The following is a 22,267-nucleotide window of genomic DNA, read 5'->3' on the forward strand; positions in this document are numbered from 1 at the left end:
GGAGAAATATTGATTCAAAACTACAACAAAAGTCCCTGACGTGCCACAAGAGTACCAACACACAGGCTAAGGGGTCTTGAGGTTGGCGGCAAGGGGCAGGCACGCTTCTTGCAGATGCAACAATTTGTCATTGAAAAGCAAGCGCATGAAAAACTAACCCAAAAAAGAAATATAGTTAAACAGCTGCCGACGACGACAATGCACAACCGTCAAAGAAGAACGAAGAATGGTTGAATAGATGAACGATGAAGCCGAAGTCTCTACGACATTGTCGAGCCAACTATAGGAGCCGAGCATTTGGAATATCGTATACGATATACCACGACCAACAGTTGCTCCCACAAACACACACACTCACGCAGAAAAGCCCATAATAAGCACTGACAGCCACAGGCACGTCACAGTCCATGTTCGTCCTTTGGACTGCAAAGTCGCGTTAAAGGTTTTCGTTTCGATTCAACCTTTTTTGGGATTGCATTCACTCCCATAGGGCTTCTTCAAAATTCCGCTCAGTTGTGCATATGTACGTGTGTGTGCGTGTGTGTGCTTGGTGTGTTTGGTGTGTGGTGTATGATGTGTGTGAGTGTGTTTAGCGGCGGGTTTTCTAACGGTCAGCGTGTATTCAAATTTCAATAGAACGACACAAAAAGAAAGACTAAACACTCCCAAGTGATAAGTTGACATTGATATAGACATTGTTATTCAAAAGTTTCGTGTTGTGCTGCATTCAAAGGCTCGATAGTCCTGTCTCTGTGTCAGTGTCAACTGTTGCTGGCATCGTGCAAGCGAATGAATGTTATTCGGGTAAGTTCCCATTAGATTGTGGCATCAATCTCATGGCCTATCAATAAGATCAATCATTCTTAGGATAAGTATGTGATGTGATTGAAAAGAAAAAAAAAACCGTCGCCGTTCTTTATTTCTATCGATTTGGAGTATGGATATTGATTGGCAAAAATCTCCCTTTTCTCCAGCAGACAATGCAGACAGTTTAGCCCAGAATAGGCCTGCGATAAGGGAAGCATGTATGTATATACACACACTTGCACACACACACACACACACACTTAGAAGCCAAAGCAAAGTGGGCTAAAAATAATTGCTAAACGCGGCCAGCTGACTGAATATGAGAATCAATGTTGTCCTGGCCGTGGCATAACCAAGGTAAACGAGCTTAAAGCCGCAATCTATATTCCAATTCCTACAACTCAAGCGGAAAATCAACCTCTATTAACGGAAAATATAAACTAACAGCTTATAAATATATTCACAAAGTGCAAAGCCAATATCCAGCACTAAAACCATTTGCATAGAATTCAAGGACCATCATTTCCATAATTAACAAACATTTTCAATGAACTTAATTGATAGAAGTCTATAATATCATAGTTCTTCATAATTTGATTTCCAAAAAGTTTTAAAATGTTTTTATAGAATAATCGGTTCTATTGAATATCTGCATTTCAAAAAATTCCAGTAATGAACTTGACCGTAAATTCTATTCATAATTTGAATACAGATAATAACAACCAATGAACATTATTTGTTTCTTTTTTGGTTTAAAAGAAATTATATATAAGATTTCGATACTCTGAAATCGATAATTTTATATTAACTTGGTCTGTAACAATTTTTCCTTCAAAATCGGGATTAATATTAAATTCAAAAACATTTTACTTAATAAACACTTGATGTAAGTGCACATATGCTGCACATATGTATTTGTATATGTATGTATGTATGTATGTGAGAATTATCTCCTTCAATTCATTTTCATTCTACACATTTCTCAATTTAATTGGCAAATCTACATTCTCGAGCAAAAGCCAGTGGCTGGCGGCTATTTCAATGAACTTTTATTACCCTCGGCCACTTGAGTGTTCTTTAAAATGTTCACTAGCTATGAAATTCATGTACATTTTTCACCTAATTGTAGCCTTCGGTTTTAACTCCCCCTTCGTTTACTTCGTTCCAAAAGCAATATGAAGAGGAATAGAAATTTATACCACCCAGGCAATTCTCTTTATCACACACACACACACACATATATATACACACAATTTTCAATATGTTTTAAGCCAGACAAACTGAAAAGTTTTCAAAACTGTCTGACCAGCATTGGGCTTTGGGAGTCAGTGTCTGCTCACCTGTAGCCCATGTGGAAAAAGCAATAAGCAATCCTCTTCAACTCTCATCCTTAGCCATGTCGATTCCAAATGTCCCTCTCTCTCTCGTTATACCTATCCTGCAATCATTGTCCAGGAGACCATTTCCAGCTGTGTCCAGTTTAACTTGCTTGTGACACGTTTAATTCCAAGTCAATCGCAATGGGCCTGTGGATTCGTGTGACATCCCTATATCCATTGATCCGCTGCTTGACACATACCCGTTCTGCGTTTCCGGCAAAACGAAATTTCTATGAAATGTCAAAATGATTTCTGTGAAAAGAATTTGGTTTAAAGGCATGTTGAAAAAAAGAAAAACTAAAAAAAAATCAATGCCCATTCAAGCTAACCCTCAAGGCATCTGAAGGGCGACGTTTAATGCACACAAAATGCCGCTGGTGGGCGTGTCAACGCCCCGCACTTAAATTACAACTTCACACACTTGTAACGTATAATAAAAACACACAAAAAAACGAAAAGAAAACGATGAAAAGTAGAGCGAAAGTATGAGACAGAGGGAGAGAAGGACGGAACAAGAAAAGCGCAAAAGGAAATCAAATAGCAACAAAACCAGGACCAGGGCCAGGAGCTGGCTCTGCTGGGGCTGAGCTGCCGGGCAACCTCATCATCATCGCCGTCGTCATCATTTTTGTTTCTTTTTTGGGCCACATTTTCAGTATTACGCTTAAGGAAATTTGTGTTTTTTGGGCAGCGCCTACATACATTACTATTTGAGCAGCGGGCGGCAAAGGCAATGCCGCTTTACAGTCCCCAGCGGCCTGATTAAATTCTTTATCCCACCACTAGCCAGGCAACACATCGCAGACATCGCCGTTAGAAACAGAGATCTCTCCACGCTGCATGTGCGTTTAGTGCGTCGTGCAAATGATGAAATAAATGAAACTAATCCAAGAGAAAGCCCAAAAATGGCAAAATATTTACACTGCCTGGCCAAACCACCAACAGCAGCAGCAGCAGCAGCAACAGCAGTGTTGCTCCTCCGCACATTGGTGCAAAAACTTACTTACGATTCACTGTTACGACTGGCCAATCAGAATGATATGTATGTCTAACAGACTTGATTTGAATTTGGGATAACAAATTTTCATTTTGCATTTCCAATCTATTTGAGAGTCGATATTTGAAAAAGAAAATAACAAATCCTTGGCTTAGTTTGCATTTCAGTCATTTGTACCAATGTGCTTCAATACTATTAGCAGTTTCTCTCCTTTATTTATCCAGCCACCCGACGGTGTGATAAACATCTTTGCCAAGTAAGCAACAATTTTTATGCCAGAAATTGGGTTTATTTTTCTTAGCCTCTTTTTTTTTTCTCCTTTGCCCGGGATGGTTGATTGGATGACGATGCGGCTTAGATGCGCGTTTCAGGCAAATATTTTTAATGATTTTTTTTTCGTTTTTCTTTTTTGTTGTTGTTGTTGTTTTGGTGGCATAGAAATTAGAGTTTTTTTTTTCTTTGGGTTAGTTGGAGTGTCTCTCTGAGTTTACGCCCCAGTTAGTGCCAAACTAATTAGTTACCAAAACAGTCAGGAAAGATTGAGATTGAGAGGTGTGAGGCATTGAGACGACTTGTTTTTAGGCCAATAGAGAGTGGTAGAGATTTTTACCCTTTGCTTTTTCCTATCCATCAGTTGGGTTGCTTGTCAATTTAGTTCCAACCATCGAATCACAGAGTATGGTAAATGGATCTAGGCGACATTTCGATACTCTATGAAACTTTAATCAGCTTTTGTTATTTCAACAATTTATGATCAATTCATTTTCTTGTTTTCACATTCAAATGGGTGAAAAATCTATAACATTTTAATAGCTGATTAATTCATTTAAATTATATCTAACGGACAACGATTAGCATGATAAGCTAATTTAATTTACAGTAAACGAACATGAGTCAATGCCAAAATCAGTTAAGCAAATGTCTCACCTCATGGCTTGCCATCCAAATAAAGCACAAGGTCACGTTTCAAACATTTTCCACAAATTATGATGACTGAGCGTAAAATTGTAGAAAATGGTTTAAAGAAGATGTAGTTAATTTTTCCGCTCAAGTTAAACTAAATAAAGAATTGGTTGAGCTTCGGCTAGGTAAAACCTTTTATGAAAGAAGCTAAGGGTATAATAGTAGTAAAATGAACATAAAATGTTTATTATTTATTAGCCAAACTCTTCAATGACCTTGCCAGACTAAAGTCAATTTCGAGATTGTGAAATCCCTTATAGGTAGAGTTGTGATTTATAACCAGATTAAAGCACCATTCTGAAAGGAGTAAGCAAAAGAAATGTGTAATATGAAAAGATGAATATTCTAATCACGTTCTTGAACATTTCAACTTGAACTCTAGTGGCGATTAAGTTGTTGGTGCTCCTGGTGCTTCTTTTGCTGCTAATGCAGAGTTATGGCTTTCTGCTAAAACTTGCTTTCACATTTCCGTTTCCGCTAAACATACATATGTAGTTTTAATGCATAGCACGCAAAACGCTCACACACACATACATACATACCCGTCTTTATATTGCGTGTATGTCTGTGTTGTTATTCTCTTTGACTTGGCCAAAAAGCTGTCAGCAGCACCTACAATAAAAAGGAGGCGTAACTCTTTTGCGTTTTCCTTTGACTTTTTTGTAAATGCAAGTTGATGGATTTTTGCGCACGCCTGGCCATTAATGGGGCCACACAGATAAGGCCTATACACATTCGTGCCACGCCCACACTAATGAATAGTTAGGCTGCTAAAGCATAGACACCTGAAGATGCATATTTTTGTGGTACCTTTCTTTATAAAGGCTAATTTACCTACAACTCGTGGCTGGTTTGGTTGCTTGGCAGCCTCTTAGAAGCACAGTTGACCAGTCAATTTGGGTTATAACTCAAATAGCCGAGTTTTTATTTATATGTATGTAATTAGGTATGCATTTTTTTCTCCTTTGCTGTCTGCCCCAGCTGTTGCTAAGCTTTTTTTGCCCCTTTTTTTTTTGTCGGGCAATTAAAAATCCTTTTTTTTTTTTGGCTTTTACGTAGAGTTTTTTCTCACGAACAGCGGCGCATTTTCCTTTGAGCTTGGGTTACAAATCGCCCTCCCCAATAAGGCGCACAACATATTAATTAAGCATATTAATAACATTCCCCCGCAATTCCAATGCAAATGCAATTTTAATTAAATTTAATTATTTCTACAAATAAACTAAGTTATGGAACTGACATTAAAATACCCTATGTAAATTCAAGGACCAGGAGTCGAACTTTGTTGCTATCTATGTTGAGAAACGTGAAAGGCAATCGTATATTAATTGTTGTCAGTCCAAGATTATTTTTTTAGTTAATCCTCTCTCATTGTCCTGGTAATGCTTAAATGTAATAATAACTATTTATTTTTACTTTATTTATATAGTTAGCCATCATTTTGCCTTTTGATAATACAATTCCTAAGGCTTTAACATTAGTAAGACTTTATTTTTAACTAAATGGAAATAACTAACTATTTAAATATGCCTTCAAACGCCTAAGAATAGAAGGTACAAAGAAGTGGGAAAAAATGGAAATCTGTGCTTCCCTTTGGCAAATGCCAAGTAAATGAAATATCAAGTTAATTGTTAATTAAAATGTCATAAAAAAAATTCTAATGGCCTGCTTGCTGGCCGCTCTATATATACATGTATATATAGCAAAAATGGGGAGATAAAAGGGATACACTTTACCCTACAATTATGGGCTAGATGGTTGGTTGGTTGGTTGGTTGGCTGGCTAGTTGGCTTATCATCATCAAGCAAAGGGGGCAATATATTTATTTGCTTGTAAAATCCTCACTGAATTCTGAAGAGCCTACTGTCGACAGTCTCAATCCACAAATTACAACCTCAAAGGACAATTACAAACACGCGTGCATGTGTTTAACACACGCACAAGCATGGCAACAACAACAAAATCCAATTTGAGCTGCTAACATATGTAGATATGTATGTATGCTGTCTCTCAATTTCTTCTGCCTCTTGCCACATGCCACATAGGCTAGGCAGCCAAACCGGAGCCACAAAACCCCCAAAACATGCCTCAAATTCTGTTACAATGCTGTGGCAACTCAAATACAGGAGCAATGGTTTTGTCTCTGTGCCAGCTCCTGTCCACAAATTCAACTTGGTCGTGCATGTAGTCGATGTCCTTTGCCCCCACCCCCCATTCTGATTCTGTGTTTGCCCGGCAAGGGCAAGCCGATTATCTTTTCATGCAACATTTGTAACTCTAAAAAGTTAAATGACACTAATCTAAATTCCAAAAGGCGAGCCTCCAGTGGAGTCTCTCGTAGAGACGAGAGAATGTCTATGTGTGTGTGTGTGTGTACTGTGGGGACCTTTGGACGAGCCTTCAAAATATTGCAACCTAAGCGCAATGGAGACAGAGGCCCAGCAGGGTTCCTATATATGTATGTATGCGCGCTGCAAACATTAATCTGGTATTTTATGCTGTTGTCCTTTTCTGTAAAATTAAGCAGAATGTGAATGAAAAAGACACACACAAGATGGAGAGTTGTGTAACTTTGTGATCAAATTTAACATGATTTGTAGTATGTGCTTTCTTAATAAATAATAGATGCCATAACATTTAGCAAGGAAAAACATATTCAAAAGAAAGCTTGCCATAAATCAGGACTTTCATTGCCGCAGTCTGTATTCCAAATAACCAAGAATTGTTGGGACAGTAGAAAAATTAAAAGAAAACGCACAGAGAAAATGGAGAAGGGTCTAAAAAATATTACAATGGAAAAAGGATTGCAAACAAATTAGAGCTCAAAAGTACTTAATAATTACAAACAAATACATATTAATGAAAAATACAATCCCTTTTCTTGTAAAGTCTTAAATTCAGACAAAAAGTAAAAGCCAAAAGAAACTACATTAACTGAATGAAGCAACAACTAAATGCAACAAAAAAAGCAAGACATAATAACAAAACAAAAAGCCAAAGAAGAAAAACTAAAAGAAAGTCTTACTTACTATTTAGTGAACACAATTTTCTTTATACACATAAACGTACAAACATATATATCATTTCAAGAGAAAAGTTTTCTCTGCTAGTTGGAATTTTTCATGACATTTTCGTTTCATAAATTCCCAACTCTCTTAAGTTATTAAGAGTATCTCTTGTTATTGCATTAAACATTTGGTATGTGTATGTGTATACTTCTTATACTCTTGCTAAGGATATTATAAAATTTTTAAATTATTAGGAAACTTTTTCCAGAAAGAAACAAGCCCAATAAATGTTTTCTTCAAGTCAGGCAATTATATCCTTTCATATAAATAGCAATAAGTAAGAGCCAAATAATGGTTAATGTAATCAATCGATTAGGTTAAAGTGTCTTGGCAGGGAATTTAAAGTGCGTTATAACGAAATATTGTACCCTCATCTCCTGACTATACAGTTTCGAATTTTGTTTTGCTCAACAAGTTTTTTTTTTTTTTTTGTTTAGAGTTTTTTGTTGTACGTTTTTTCCCAGTTGTGTGTTAGTTCTTGGTCACATATAAAGTTGAGTTTATCTCAAGAATGTAGATTGCCTGTAAAATATTTAATTACACAATGCGGCGCAGTCAAACAGAGACGGAAGCTCGACAGGCAACCCCAAGCAACATCACGTATACGGCGTGTGTGATTCTGACACACACACACATAGAGGGAGAGTGACATGTGCGTGTAGCCTTTTTGCCTGCCATGGCAATTGCCAAGTGTTGGCGTTGAGTGGGCTACACACAAGTGTCACTTACGTCTGTGTTTCTGTGTGTGTGCTGGCTAGTGTCGGTGTTGATGGTGATGTAAAACGTGTCCTTTGTAAAGTTTACTGTTTATTTATATGGCCTATACCTGAGAATCAGTAGCCACCTTTATGGCCAAATAGTTGAGTTATTTTTGCATTTTTAATCCACTGTTGTCATTTGAATACTTTGTATGGTAACTTCTAATTTCGTGGTTTATTTATCTAGCTTGCTTGTTTTTTGCGTTGTTTTTGTTTTCCTGTGTGCTTTTCCTGTTTTCTGTTCACCATATTTTCGCTTGTTCATTCATTAGGCTCTTTGCCACGTAAAGTGCCAAAATGCTAATTATGTTTATTGAGTTCACAGCAGGGCATAACAATTCGACACCAGATACAAATACAAATTCAATGTAACAAACATACATATATACACTTATACGTGGCGCAATTCCCTCAATGGCCAACAGCCTAACACACCTAGAAGCAGACAAGGAGACCCAGCAAATCGGCTTTGACCTTTAATGAGACAGGAGAATGCGGACGCGTGTCGTAGCGAAAAGGAAAAAAAGTTTGCATTTGATTTTGTGTGAAGGTCGTTTTATAAATAAGCTTTAACCGCAGACCACCACCTAGTCAGTCATTTGTGTCTTGTGGTAGACATCCTGTCGATCAGCATAGCCCACTATGAGGACGTCAGCCAGTTTCAGTTTGTTACTGTCCGGTGTCTCATTTGCTATCACTATCTCTCTCTTTCTCTCTCCCATTTCATTTTAACCTTGAACACTCCCACAATCTCATTTTGCCCTGTCGATTATTTTATTTTCTCTGTTGTTGTTGGGTGTGGCCCTTAAGGCTTTAGGCGCCCATGGCGTGCGTCGAGGTGCTAAATGTGAGCCACCTGGAGAGCCACCAACTACACTGATGGAAATAATTAACCAATATACAATAAACAAATGCTATTAAATTTGGTTTTTTTTTTTTTTTGGCACATTAATTACTAACTGATAGTAAAAGGAAATTTAATAAATATTAAAGAAAACTGCTTTAATATATAAACCAATTATTAATGCTTCAACTTATGTTTTAAACTTATTAGAAACAACAATATAGTAGAATTTTTGAATCTTTGGTAGTTGATGTGATTAATTACTTTCAACAGTTGTCAGTAGCTATTAATTGTTGTAATTTTCTTTCAGTGTATTTTGGTTAATTCCTTACAAGGCACATAATTAAAAGCAGCATTTGTTTTTTGGCTTTGGTGGCATTAGAAAATCGGTGCGATTACCAAACTTAAATGAACCACATTATAAGTATTAAATGTTTGTACTTAGAGAAGCTAAAAACAGAAGGAAAAAAGTAAACATTCGGTGTGCCTAATTAATGATTAGCAGTGACTTAATTAGAATGTCGAGCAATTGTAGCTGACATGGACTGAATGATGGCAAAAGCTGTCTAAAGTTTGCTTTACTGAATGATGCTCGACTATGAATCTCAATCTAAAGCAAGTGGAGCTTGAAATTGACTGAGGCCAGAGAAAGAATAACACAAAATGTCAGAGAGACAGAGAGAGCGGGGGAGAGAGAGAGAGAGAGAGGAAAAGTACCAAGTAATTCTAGTTATGCAAATTGCATTGTGTATTCTCAGAGGCGGCCACATGGCGTTTGAGCTATAAACTTAACTAATTTCAAAACTTTATTAAAGCCCAAATAGATTAGTTGCATTTTTTATATACATACATATGTACGAGTATATATCTATGTATATATTTAGTTATGTATCCTGTCTTAGCCATAGAATGACCTCAACAATCAAGTTTTTGGTTTACCTTTTCCTCGTCTTGCGTGTCATAAACAATTTAGCGTGTCAGTCAGTGAGACAATAATAAAGCAAACGAAAACCAAAAATGTCACAACAAAGAAAATTGATTATAGACTAATTTATAATTTATGCTTATTAAAGCCTTTTAACACAAAGCAACCACGCCCCTTGTTAAATCCCTTACTTTCGAATAAGGATGGGGCTTATTAAAGGATATTTGCAATTTCCATTTACATTATAATATAATTTTTTCATGCTCAGGCATGGGTTTTAAATATCATGGCTTTTTTTTTGTGTTTTGGTTAATTAACTTTATGCCTGAAATGCAAATTTTAGAATTCAAATCGCGTAGTCAAACTATTCACTTAGTTAACAAAATGGTGAGGCTATAATTGAATATTTGTTTTGCCGAAATGCAAATGGCTGATTGGTCTGTCATGCCAATCATGCACAAATGCATGTAAATTGCAAATTGAAATGCAATTAAATGTGCATTCAGAGTTGCTCATACGCACTGTTGCCCCTTTCAAATGGCTGACTGACTGGGAGAGAGAGAGAAAGTGTGATTTCGACAAGGCCATTCTTACTTGTTGTTGTTGCTGTTCTTGCTGGTACTTGGTCATGATGAAATAACAGGATAAGAAACAGCAAATAGAATCAGAGCCAAAAGCGAAAAGCCAGTCGTGCGAGTATCATTCATTTGAATTATCCAACCCATCTATTTGGATTTAGATATTGTATTGACATCTGTCCAAGACTCTTAGCAAATGGTGTATAGAAACTAAAAGTGTTGCATCAACATGTAAAAGAACGTGTCAATGAGTTTTTAAGCCAGCCTGCCAACCATGCTCATCCACACATTTACCCATTTTGTTCTTGCAATCTCTCTCTCTTACTATCTCTCTCTACGTGCCGACTTCTCGTCCTGTGGCTGTTCTTAGGCTTTTGTTATTATCACTTGGCAACTCAACATGTTGCGGCTGTCGAGAGTAAACAGGCCAAAAAAAAAAGGAAAGGAAACCAGCTAACCAGAATCAGGCAATGGCAATGCAAAAGCGTGAAACGTGCGCCCTGAAAGAAAAACAGTAACACAAACAGGCAACGGATTATTTGTTTTCGGCAGCTTTTGTTTGCTTGCTTCTCATTTCATTTCATTTCATGCTTTTTTTTTTTCTTTCTTTCACCCACCCTTTCTCTTTTTTCTTGTTGTTTTCTTTTCTTTTACTTTATCTGCAGTTGGGACGAGACACATCCTGCGGTGAATGAATATGAATACATTGAATGCAGAAGCTAAAGGCTTTTGTATAACCCGCATCGTAGTGAGTAGGTGCAGGTGTGTGCCATATAAGGATGCATATGTGTTAGGGTAGGCCACAGGAAAGTCAGTTAAGTCAGTTGATATACAGCAAATATTAACTTATTAAATTCACATTCATATACCAATAATAAATCTTCAGCATCTGTCCAAGTCAATTTCGAAAGTTATAAATGTAAATATCAGTCATCAACAGGCGTTGTTGCCCCATCATAAACATCATCATCATCATCATCAGTGGCAGCATCAAGAGGAAGATTGTCAACACTTTGCGGAAGAGATATCATTGCTGGCCACTATGTCCACTGTAGGCAAAGTTCAAGGATTGAAAACATTTTCAATATGTGCATGTAGCTGACCATCAAAGAGAACAGCTTCTGCCATCATCATCATCATCATGGTCAGTACACAAAACGCACAAAAATAGGCAACACTTTTACACGCGTGCGAAAAAGTGTTGCCTGAGAGGGGGCGACTGGAATGAGATGATGAGCAGAGGAGATGAGTAAACTTTGCACATGATGACACCATTTTTATGTCACTCACTCACAATGTTATTAAAAAACCATTCGAGGCAAGCCAAAGCCGCTGCCAAACAAAAACAGCGTTTCTGCTTTTTTATTGGTTTTTTTTTGTTGGCAATATTGCTACTATCTGATCATTAATGTGGGAGGAAAAAATTCAACCTTTTTCTCTTTTATTGCTTACAACAAACGTATCAAGTAAACAATTATATACAAAAAGAAAACCGTGAAATTGTCATAATTTTTTTTTCCTTTCACGTTTTGAGGATTCTGTAAATTCGTTGTCATGGTTAACTTAATGACTGATTCTGTTTCTTTGTTAACTTATTCAGAGAAGCTCACTAATAAACTCGACAGACAAACAATTTTATTTTCAGTTTCGTTTCTTTATTAAGTTGATAATAAACACCAAAACGAATGGCAATCAGTTAAATTTTACTTTTATTGTTTACACGAAGCATATTAAGTAAACAATTGCAGGCAAAAAGCGAAACCACAAATTGCAGCCACTTTTCCATGCTAATGAGTTTGCCTCCCCCTTTACACTTTTGTGAGGCATTCGCCATCACGTTGCCATGGGTACGTTGATGGCTGGGGATCCTGTTCGTACGCATTGTTGTCTTTCTGCTCTTCGTGTTATTGCAGGAGTGAATAAAGTATGTCTGCATTGCTTTAAAGGCTGACAGTTTCTAACTAAATACAGTTCATAGTTTAAGATAAAATTAAAGCAGCACTACTTAAATTTCTTTCAGAATTTGTTTCTTACTTGACTTTACTTATGTTTTTTTCTCGTTGCTTTTGACAGTTTTCCATATTTCGGTTCTTCACACCAAATACAAATTAAGCAATGTACTTAATGCCATTAGCCTAACGGAAATTATGAATAATTTCAGTCACTTCATTTCAATATTAAGTCATAATTAGGAGAAGCATTAGCTAATTTCGATTCTAAAAGCAATAATGTATAGACTATCACTCAATAAGGGAAACTGAAACATTGGCAGATGGCTTTTAATTTCCTGTGGCATGATTGGAATGGCAACCAACCACAACTAAAGTCAACTTATTTTATGTCAATAGGCCTGGAGACCCGAAAAAGCAAAAGGCTTCTTCCCATCCGCTCTCGCTCCCTCTCGTTCCCTGCACCATCACCACCCGAAAGTGTGTTAAAATAAACAACTATGGTAAAGGGAAAATCCTTTTCCTAAGGATTTACTCCAACAAAGCGATAGCGAACTGATTAAATTGTTGACGGAAGCGTTGTTTGTGGATGGGTAGCCGAAGAGAGAGATGAGGCGGGCGCAAAGGGACTTTGTAGGGGAATACCCCATGTTTTAGCTAAGGGCAATCGCAAAAAGGCAACTAATTCCGGCGGGCAAGTGAGTATTTCCCAGCAGCCGTTGAACTTTATCGATAAGCGAAAGCAAGCAAGCAAACGAAGAAGAGAAAAAAAAAGGAGCAAGTGAAATGCTATTGGGAGATCTTCTTCCTTTTGGTTTTTGGCTAAAGGGAAATACATTTTTATGGACAATTTGGTTTTTATGTCAATTTACTGCTGTTTCTCAGTGAAAATACAAGAAAATTCATGAAGTTGTTGCCCAACAGAACACAGACCCAGAATCCGCTGTCCCATGTCCGTGCCTCCACTTCGTCTCTCTCTCTCTCTCTCCCTTGGCCACATTAAAATGGGCGTTCTGGGGCTGAATCATTCTGCTTATTTTTGTTTTTGTTTGGCCTGATTGGTTGTATTTGCTGTTCAGTTTCGGTGGCCAACAAAGAGGGCAAAGTAGACAGAGGGAGGGATTATTATTATTATTGTTAGTGCAAGGACGATGACTGCGACATGGTGTGATAATTGCCAACAGCAACGGCAATAGCAAGAGTAAAAGGAGTGGCAATATCAGCCAAAAACCAAAAAGACATCTGCTTTAAAGATTTGACACGGGATTTAAGTTTTTGTGTGGCAGTTGCCAGGGATTAGCAACTACAATGGGGGATTCTAACTTTTACTACTGCAATGGAAGGAAGGGAATGAGATAGAGAGGCAGCCGGAGAGCTAGCTAGCCAACTTTATGGCTTAAAGTAAAAGAGCAATTTCTGGATATAGTAACATATTTCATACAATTTTGTATAAAGTAATACACAGTCCTGTGTGTAAGGCGGCTTTCCTTCGTGAAAGCCATTTCAGTCGGTCTATAATTCTTTAGTAAACAATTTTTGATCTCGCCCTGTGCATTATTTTGGATAAATATGTCCACAATAAAAAAGAAAAAGGAAGTTTAAGCCCATCTTTAATATTTTATTTCCTTTTAGTTGTAAATGCTTGTTTTTTGTGTCCAAAACGTTAATCGAAAGTAATTCACTAACGTTTTGTAATTTTATCTTCTCACTTCTTAATTTTCAAAGCTAAATTAAAAAATTGAAGGTAAATGATTCAAGGTTAAAAATTGGTTCAGCTCTACTAAAGGCTAATAATCTTTGTATGAAATTTAAGATTTAAATAAACATTCTGTTTATGCAACTGTATTGATTTGTTTTATTTCCACAAAGTATATACAAATAACTCAAATGGTTAGTTTATTTTCTTATGCACAACGCAGTTGAAAGTTGCAAATTCAACTTGAAGTGTTTCTCTAGAATTTCTCTTTTGCAAGTCTTCATTTTATTACAATAAAAATTCTTCGTTTTGTTGATGAGGGAGCAGAAGACCGGTAGGAAATCATAGTTCAATTGCTATGGCAACAAATAACTAAAATGTAAGATAAAGAAAAACATAAGTTCGAAAATTATAAACACAATTTACAGCTGTAAAAAAGGAAAAACTTTTCTGATTACGCACTGCTTCAACTTAATTCGCTGCAAGTGCCCATGGGCGTAGTCCACAACGGGCTGCATCATATGTACTTGTATATGAATATTGATCAAATTTAATTTGAAATATGCTTGAAAAATATATTGTCTTTAAAATGTGCCTATGGAACCATAACGATGTAAATTGATGGCCATTTGGAGATTATTTATTAGCTACGCCCATGTTAAGGACTTGTCTGCTCCGGTCAGTAATGATAGCATGTTCGCTGGACCTTCAGCAGGAAGGATGTTGCTGAGGAGCAACAAAAAGAAGAAAAAAGTACATAAATATGCAGCAAGCAGTAAACTTTTTACAGTTTACTTGGCTGGACTTTTTTTTAATTTTATTTCACTCTGGTGCTCTTACTCTATCTATCTGGCTCGGTGTAATGTCCGTTATTTTCCTTTTTTGTTTTGGCTTTATTAAGGGCAACATTTATAATTCATTTTGCGCTAATTTCGACTATATAGTTGATGGTAAACTGGCGATTGTCAGTCAGCCAGCCTGCGTGGTGGTCCTCCCGCCCTGTCCATTGCTCACATTCACGCTCTCTTTATCCCATTCTCGCTTTGTGCATTGCAGTCGTAATCCACACACACACACACACACACACACACTGACTGTGTGTATATTTGTGCTTGCTTTTGCAACATGTGTGTCAGCCATTTCTCATTTTTATGTCTGACCATGTTGTAAAACCATATTAATGCCATGTAGTCCTCCTCTTGTGCTGACAACAGTGTTGCATGTTGCTCTATCACACACACACAGATACACACACATATATACACTCTGTCTCTGCCACTGTTGTCCCTCTATCTCAATCTCATTCCATCTGTCTCTATCTCTTTTTCGTCTACTTCTTTCTGTTCCTATTCCTGTCTCTTTCATTCTATCGTTTGTCTAAGCTAAAATATTACTTCCTGGCAACACGTTTTTACATTTCCGTTTCCGTTGATTTAATGCCACCACTGAAATTATTACCATAAAAAGTAAGCAACACTGAATGCTAAAGTATAAGGGGAATCAGGGTGGAGGTGTGTTTACCACCCTCCCCACTTTCCATATGCTCGCCTCCGAGGCCCACAACATCCGCCACTATATGCAGACAATTACATGCGCAACGGCTTTACGGCGCCCATTGGAATTTCTAAATAAATCTTTAACGATGCACTGGGACTGACTCACGTGTCAGCGGAGAAAGGAGAGAGATTTTTTGTCAGCCCCTCTTCAATTTACCATTGTGGGTATGTTGTCTGGGTGTCCTGTATCCATATTTTTTGTTGTCTGGCTAAAACATTTTGCATACCCTTTAATCACAGTAACCAAAATGGCATATCAGTTAGCCCCAGCTACAAGCGAGTAGCTTCCTCCTTCGCAGATGAAGGAGGCGGTTTATACTTATTTATTTAACTGATAGGCAGATCTAGGACTATGGAAAAGGACTACATTGTTCATATTCATATGCCTTGTAACTTAAAGCTGGAATTCTTATTGCATTCTTTTGAGAGCTAATTTCCCTTATTTCCTCCAGCCAAATGACTGCTGAAATGATAAAATAAGATAAAACAACGATTTTTATTCTAATTAGCTTTATTTACTTACTAGTCACTCAAATCTGACTTAAAATTTGTTTTGATAACTATACAGATCTATAAAGTGATCAACAGGGTATTTTTATGTTCTGTCTTTCATCTTAAATGTATTTATCAAATTTTTGTGTTGTCACATAATTCGCTGTTTAAGTCAACCACGACAGCCATAAAATGTGCTCAGAAAACATGCTTTCGATGCTTCAGAATAAAGCAAAACAAGAGTTTTGTGGCTGAGGGGATTTCGGGGCGTAGCAGAAGCATTATGACACATTTTTCATAATTTGATACATTCATAATTACATAATGTGATTTCAAGAAGAGGCTAAACCATTTGGCGAAAATTTACGTACATGAGCATTAATCTTTTATATTTTTGCTTAATATTTTGTGGTGAAGCTTTAATCAACGTTTTAACATTTATAGATTTTTGATCAAGTAAACTGATACCGAATGCCAAGCGCGCTTACATTGCCTTAATTAAAAAAAAAAAAGAAAACCTCTTCTTATCCCCTTCTTTTTCCGCCCAAAACGTTTTTCCATCGGTTTTCCATGGCACCGGCGAAAATAAATATTACCTCGGCACGCCGTCATCAAAATGCAACCGCACAACTGCAGAAACTCATTATTCACAAAGAGTACATATATACTAACTATAGTACACAACAAACAGTGCGATAGTACATACTATAAATACCTTTTTGAATATTTGACTAGAAAATACTCTCATAGAGTTTGTACCAAATTGGGTAAGACAGAGTTAGCCTAGTAAAGGAGAAATTTATATGATGTTAACTAAAGTTAGAAGTAAAAAAGTTTCAGAAATGTTTAATAGTTTCCCTTTAGAGCTGGTAGAATGTATTCCAAATGTTCTTTAGGTCTTATCTTATTTGGAGAATTTGAAAAGAATGGCTCTTACTTATTGTTAGAAATTGTTATCTTAAGTACTACTCTTACATACTTAAGCCTAGGGTTTACTTTGCCCTACTTATAATATAAAAGCACTTGAAATTTTAGATAGTTTACATTTTAATTTATAGTTTGACAAACAAAAGAGCTAAACTTTGGTGTAAAGTGAATAAGAAGAAACTATTTAATTAAGGGAAACAATCAATAACGAATTAATATTGATATACTATATTATTTTTGATATTTATTGCAAAGTTTTTAGCATTCCAATAATGGAAAATCTTTTCATAACGAATTTAATGAAAATATTTGTAGAAATACAAACTGTAAGAGAAGCGTATACTAAAAGTGTTGAAGCTTCATCATAACGAAACAAACAAAAACTGAAATGTTTATATAACAAAAATGGCTAAAAACAAAAACGATGCAAAAAAAAAAACGAGAAATAAATTGTGAAACCTGAAACAGCATGAAAAACTACTTAGAATGAGGGACAACTGTAGACGTGTACATACATACATACATATAAATATGTGTATAAATACTAATAGACAAAATGGCGGAAAAGTGTTGAGCGCGCTTTTCATTTAAAGTCAAATATGCTTTCTGGCTTTTCTTTCTCTCCTTTCTCTCTCTCTCTCTCTCTCAATGCCTTTCTGTCCCTTTTATATAATAATAAGTGCAATTTGTAATCTAAATAATTTAGCGTATTTACTCAGATCCAATTATTGCTTTAGTCGCTTAGCTATCAAATTAAATAAATAATGTAATTGAATACATGGAAAATGCAATTAGTGCAATTGCATTTCTATATACATACATACATATAGAGGACTTACTTTTGTCTCTTTGATCAAAAGTTACACCATTAGCCAGAGACAGTTGAGTAAACAAAAAGGAAGACTTACACACACACACACAGACAGATAGAAACAAAAACAAACGCACAATACAAAATGACTTCAATGGTTGGAGAACAAATTCATTTCCTTTGACCAAAGGATTTAGCTAACCATCAGCAAGAGGATAAGCCAAAGCCCGAAGGAGCTTTATGAGGATAGGATGTGGATGCAACGTGGACTGAAGCCTTGTCAGGCTGGGGCAATTAACATTTGTCTAAACGAAGGCTGGCTGGCCATAGAGCACAGCTGTTGCCAAATGAATGAGCCTCATGAATTATAAGTCGGAAGCTGAGTGTGGGAAAGACCAGATGAAGTTGCATTCAATGAGGTGAATGTTTAAAACTTGCCAAAGGTCATCCTGGTTCAACTGAAATCTGTGCACTTAATTAAAAGTCTCTCTCCCCAAAAAAAAGAGGTGAATAAAAATGAAAACTTTTTGTTCCTACTTTCCAAGTGTTTTTTTATAAGTGGCTTAAACTTTCCAATTATAAAGTTATTTATGCAAAAATAAAATCTAAATTCACTCTACAGTGCTTTGAAAACTATGCACAGCAATTGAAATAGTTTACCAAATGTGAATTCTCTTTTTTAAAAGGTTTTTAAGAAATTTCAATTTGTGATATCTGAAACTCTAAGAAATTGATAAATAGTAATATTTCAACATATATATATTCCTTGAATTTATATAAAACAGTTCCACTGTAATGAAAGCTGACCTTTAGTTTATTTTTTTTTTTTTCCTATGGCTTATTTAAGCCACGTAGCTGTGCCTTCATAAATCTTCTGCATAAAGTTATGCCTGGGCCCCACATTAACACAACTCCATGAAAGATGCATAAAGAGTGCCTCGGCTTGGCCTGGCTTTGCTTGGACTGGGCCAATTCCCCGAATGAGCCACAGCAACTACATAATCTCAGTATCAGCCACTGTAGTCCCAATGCTCGTTTTAGCCAACCCCAGCACGGTGAAATATTTTATGCGATTATAATAAACTAAAATCTATATAAAGTTGTCACATTCAATTCCCGTTTCATGCAATGGCATAAATTAGGCTTACAGGTTTTTCTCCCTGTAAGGGGAGTTGTGAGCGGGGGAGAGATGGAAATTATATTGGTTTCGGGTGGCTATCTGGGTGGCGATTTGCCTTGTATTGCGTGCCAGTGGACCCCATCTCACTACATCTCATCCTTATCGAATCGAATCGATCGATTGAACATGAAAATGTCAGCACAATTAAGCTCATTGAATCAATTTACGCCCCTGCTAAAAGAGTTAGCAAAGGGTAGCATAAATGTTGTGAGAGTTAGAGACTTATGGGCAGAAACTTGAAATTTATATCACACGCAATAAATTCACTGACTTTTTGCAGGCGACAACACGAAAATTGTTACTAAATTAACAAAGAATATTATGTAATCATCAATTGATTAATTTCAGTAACTAAATGTTAAGTTAAACAGTATTCGAAATCAACCTACATACCTATGAGAAAATCTTTCACAAAAGTCATAACTTTTCAAGAATCTGGTTAACTCTTTAAAGGCAAAGCAAATATGGCATAGGAAAAATTCATGAACAACTTGTTGAAAGTGAAATTGCTTGTCACAGGATACCGTTAGCTTGTATTTTAATTAAGGCAAATGCTAGCCAATCTATTAGCATATTTACCTGTATAAGCATGAAATATGAGCACAGCGGGATATTCAACAGGAACGCCGACAGCATCAGACGTACAATTAAAGTTGTTGATATTGCAAAAAGGAAACATCGGAGAACAGGACACAAGAAGACGTTTCTTTCTCTCTCTGCATGATTAATGGCGTTAATAAATTGGACACTGTAATTGCGTATTCTGAAAATGCTCATAAAAGTCAAATTTCAGCGTTATAAAAACCTACATACCAGCACAAGCAACCCGATTGACTGCACACATATTGCGCATACGCAACGTTGGCCCACGGCAAGTGGCAGCATTCAATTAGAGGGACACCAGGCTAACAGTCGGCAGCGGCTGCCGCAACACCAACAGCATCATCAAAAACGCATCAAGCTCATTAGGTTGAGGGGAGGTGAAAAGTGTGGGGGGTGATGGGGGTAGTTCGCCTTTGCTCTGTCATTTTTGTTTCTTTTTTTTTCTTTTCGCCATGGTGACACGGATGCAGAGTTGAGCGACTTTTTTTGTTGTCCAACTGCCTTTTGCCCCAGTCTCAGGCTTTCTGTGTTTGCCTTTGCCTCAGTCTTTTGTTTACATTCCGTTTCGTTTTTCGCATAAAATGAGCTCTAAATGACAAGGGCCCAGGGACGTGAATGCGACAAACTGTGCCAAGAAATTTTCAGCTCGAATCGTTTGCTCATCTTCTTCTCCTTCGCCTTCTGTGGCCCCTTCTCATTTTGACATCCTTGGCCCATAGATGTAGATGAGGCAATCTGTTGCAAGTGTTACCAAACGCATTTTGCACTTTTGTAGGAAAACAGAAGACACCAACAGCAGCAGCCACACCAGTGGCTCACTAACGATTATGGGAATTATCATTGTCATAATCATAAAAACCAACCAATTTGCAAGCGGTATTGTGTCAGGGATAGTGTACAAAAGTTCATTTTCAATATGTCATTTATCTAATACCCTTTAGAAATCTAAAATGAGGCTTTCTTTATCTTTTTCTCTCTCTTCCTCTTAGTCAATCGTTGATATTACTTAGGCTTAACTACAAGTGGACACATTTCTGAAATGAAACTTACAGTCTCTTACCATATTGCAGCTTAAGCTTCGAGCAATTGCTATGTGTATTCACATTTGAAACTGTCAACCGTACAACTTGGCTTTTCTTTTCTTTTTCTTTTAGCGACTATAAAACCAACAGCCAACAGATTGCATGGCCATAAATGGGGCTATCTACATACTTATATAGGTGTACGAGCATGTGAACACTCAGAAAAAGTTAAACAAGAGAAAAATCTCTCTAGATGTAGATGTAAAAGCACATGGAATTATTCAGAAAGTATTTGAAATGGTTTTATTTAATGTATTTTAACTGTTAATGTGTCGCATTTTTTAAAAATTCTTTTGACTGTTAAGTAAAAGAATTGAACTATTGCTTGTTATAGTTTAGTCAAAATCCAGAAAAACTTAGATTTGGAAGGTTACAATAAAAGGGACGACTCTTCGACTTCAAAAAAGCTAATGAGCATTTTGGTGATATTAACTGAAGAGATGCTAACTAAATCGGTTACGAATCCAAGCCACAACTAGTAGGCCTCTCCAAGACATGTTGGATTTTTTTATTCTTGCAGTCCTTTTTCTTCCAGTGTATGTATGTACAATGTACATGTGTGTAAATGCTTGCTCTTGCCACAAAAGGCAACACCGCTAAGTGGCCTGAGGCGCAAATTTTTGCCATTGGCGCTCGTTAAACTTCCATCGTGAATGCAAAGTAAACGCGCAACAGTCTCAGTTAGAACGATATATATAGAGAGAGAGAGGAGCGACTTGCTCATTTGGCATGCAACAAACGTGTCAAGGACAAGGATGAGTCTGATGCAAGATCCCAGAGCGCAATACTTTGCGTTGCTTTCAAGCCGTAACCCAAAACTCAAACTGAATGCTCCACAACGAACAAAAAAAACACCAAAAAACACAGACGACAATTGTCGAATGACGAAATTATTCATCACGTTGTGTGCGTCTCTAATATTTATTTAAAATTTTACTTTGATTAAAATGCGCGTCTCAAGTAGTTCCTTGGGAGTGAAAGACGTCAGTGAGAAAGAGAGAGAGAGACAGAGAAATAAAAAACTTGATGAATTAAACAGAGGCTGAAACCGAGGGCAACAACAAATACAACAACAAGAGCCTTGCCGCGTTTGTAATTAAAACTTGCCAGGCGCACTTGCAAAAGTTCATTATGCGTTCACCCACTTTCATCCCATTCGAATCCTGCCACATCCCACATAGTGGCACATCTCAACGGAATGGTCTCTACCAAAGACCGACAGTCTCTCTTTCTCCCGCTTTTATCCTGGAAATGGAAATGCTGTCAAATTCATAATCTGCGGCCTGGGCGGCTTTGGCACAAAAGAATGCCACTGCCGTTGACAGTTTTTGACGCTGGCATGCCTAACTAACCGGTGGCATCTATGCTCCTGCTACCTACTTTCTATATATACATATATACATACATAAATGTATATAGTAGATGTGGTGCTCCGCTTTAACCTCCGGTCTAACCAGCATCCAACGCTGTGCCACAGGTAGAGGTATTCTTCTATTATTCCTCATTCCTGATAGCCTTCGGTTGTCAAAGCAAAAGGATTCATTGGGTTAGTGCTCGATATTAGCGCATGATTGAAAACCACTAAAACCCAAATTGCATGGCCTTTGGCTTTGGCTTTACAGTTTATGTTGATGTTGGTCCTGTGCTGCCAC

At 37.0% G+C, this 22,267-nt stretch overlaps 1 protein-coding gene across 2 annotated transcripts in view; it reads left to right on the top strand.

Annotated features, from left to right (window-relative positions):
• Positions 1–424: 424 nt before the first annotated feature.
• The window catches only part of mAChR-B (muscarinic acetylcholine receptor), a 29,723-nt gene continuing 7,880 nt past the window's right edge, over positions 425–22,267 (top strand). Inside the window, exon 1 of one of the 2 annotated variants that reach the window (XM_068300159.1) lies at positions 425–804. The gene's annotated coding sequence lies outside the window, so the exon portion shown is untranslated. The remainder of the gene's footprint in view (positions 805–22,267) is intronic. The other variant, XM_068300158.1, reaches the window with a different exon arrangement.

This window comes from Drosophila tropicalis, unplaced genomic scaffold, assembly GCF_018151085.1.
Source record: "Drosophila tropicalis isolate 14030-0801.00 unplaced genomic scaffold, ASM1815108v1 contig_878, whole genome shotgun sequence".
Classification (NCBI taxonomy): Eukaryota; Metazoa; Arthropoda; class Insecta; order Diptera; family Drosophilidae; genus Drosophila; species Drosophila tropicalis.